This window comes from Papilio polytes, unplaced genomic scaffold (assembly GCF_000836215.1).
Source record: "Papilio polytes unplaced genomic scaffold, Ppol_1.0 DF822289.1, whole genome shotgun sequence".
In the NCBI taxonomy this organism is placed as follows: Eukaryota; Metazoa; Arthropoda; class Insecta; order Lepidoptera; family Papilionidae; genus Papilio; species Papilio polytes.
In genome coordinates, this window is record NW_013526915.1 from 2,701,485 (window position 1) to 2,703,989 (window position 2,505).

The following is a 2,505-nucleotide window of genomic DNA, read 5'->3' on the forward strand; positions in this document are numbered from 1 at the left end:
TTTTTGGTGTATTTTGTTTTGTTTTTAGTGCATTTTGTTTTGTTTTTCGTGTATTTTGTTTGGAAGTCGGTTTTGTTTTTTTAATACAAAGCGATACACTTACGTCACGCTTTAGGCTATATTTTTTCACGCCATTAAACTTAGGGGGTAAATATTTTGGACAAAAACACTAATGTGGGAAAGAGACCATAAGTTGCTGCCAACATCAAGGAAGCAATGTTGCCATGGTTTGTCATGTCATTTTGACATTTACTGTCAATATGTTAATAAAATTTTCATAATTTCATGCGGTTGAAGCCGCACGTGAACAGCTAGTGGTAAAATAAATGGTAACTTCAGCAACCCAGCGTAAATAAAATGTTTTAGGGTATAATTTCTATTTTTTTAATTTACGTTTTTTTTTATAACATAAGGTGGCAAACGAGCAAGCGGCCACTAGAATCCGCCAAAATAGCGAGGCGACCGCTTCCCACATACATCCGCAATTGCAGATGCGTTGCCTACCCTTATACGACGGAGGAGGAGACGCACATAAAGAGGATATTTCCCCTTCTTATGCATCTCCTCCACCGTCAAATCCACTTCCCCTCCCCCCAACCTCGCCTTATAAGAAAAGGTTGATAAAGAGAAAGGGACTTAAATTAGGCCTGCGGCACCACACTCATCAGACGAAACACGAAAATGCTTCCACTTCACGCCTGTCTTCTGTGTGGTCGTGGTATTACACCGGGCGTGCCGGCCCATTCGTGCTAAGATGTTAAAGCGGGCACTACCACTGTTAAATTGTTACGTGCAATATTATTAAAAATGTATCCCAATTTCATTCACATCTTTAATAGATAGTTATTAGGTACTTTTGCATTTCTTACAATAGAATCTAAAATAATAAAACTCTTGGGTAATAAATAACTATGATTTCTTTTGTAGGGAAAATTTCTTTTATATTATTATTTGAGGCCTGTTTTTCTTCGCGTTCGATGTTTATTATGGCTATTTGGAGAATAGCGGTACTCCAAGTCAAGTAGACCACGTAATATCGAAAAATAATTTGGAATTTGTTACGATAGTTTTGTTACGTTTTCATAAAACTGGTTTATTGTTAGGAATTACTTTGAAAATGTATATTTAATTACTGAAAGCTTCTAAATAAGTTTATTGTAATGCAATTTTATCATTATACTACTGCTTTATTTTGATCTTTACACAATTATTTGAAACAATGTATAGTATGGCTTTTGATACTCAGAATTTTAACAGTGGTATAGCCCGCTTTATAGCATGAATGGGTCGGCCCGTCCGGTGCAATACCACGACGACACAGAAGACAGGCTTGAAACAGAAGCAATTCCGCGTTTCGTGTGATTAGTGTGGTGCCGGAGGCCTAATTTTAGTCCCTTTTCCTTCTCACCCTTTTCTTATGACGAAAGAATAAGAAGGAAAAGTGGATTTGACGGTAGAGATGTATAAGACGGGGAAACATCCTTTTCTTGTGTGTCTCCTCCTCCGTCGCTTAATGGGTAGGCAACCCATTTGCGATTGCAGATACCTATGGGTCGCTTCGCCATTTCGGCGGATTTAGGCGGCCGTTTGCACCTTGTGATATAAAAAAAGAATAATCTGGTGTTACAATAATGTAAACATGACTAAAATTAGTCCAGTAGTTTATGAGTTTATTAGTTACAAAAGTAAAAATATTTTCTTCGATTTAGTGTAGTAATTCGAAACAGTTTAAAATTCCATAGATCCTATTTGATCTCGTAAGAGATAGAATCTTCAACCGCGGTCCATTTGCAACGTGCTGTAAACCTCTATATTTATCAGACCCGAAGTCTCAGTATTAATCTCTTGTCTTAATAAGATACGACCTGTTTAAGAAAAGCTGGTGAACATTTGTTTTATTTCTTAAGGTTTTTACAGACTTCTTGGTTAAATTAATAAATTCCCCTTAGAAACTACTAAAAAATACTATCAATAATATGTAAAATATTATAAGGAATACATTGACATATTACTTTTTACTGTTCATCATCATTACGTTCATAACATCTGTTTTCGATAACTCCAAGCTGTAGATATTTCATATAACAAGAAAATTATTATTTTGAACATTAAACAAATCAATTTCTACGTAATAATGTAACCTCGGATCAGGGAGAGGATGCCTTAATTAAATTTAACATCAAGTTCGTATTGAATTAGTAATTTATTCCGAAGTTTTAAACCAAGTGCTATATTTTGTAAAAGTTTTCTTCTACATTATGAAGAACGAAATTGAGAAATTGTATTTGTTTCATAAGCGTTATCCGATTAACTTCACGTGGATGCCCGCCATGAGGCGTAACTGATTGAGTTATCTCTCAACTTTGGTTTAAATTATATTTTTTATGAAAATATAATTACCTTTTAACGTATACAATATAATATAAGAAAATGCCCGTCATAGTAAAATCACGACTACACAGAAGACAGGCGTCAAGTGGGAGCAATTCCGTGTTTCGTCTGATG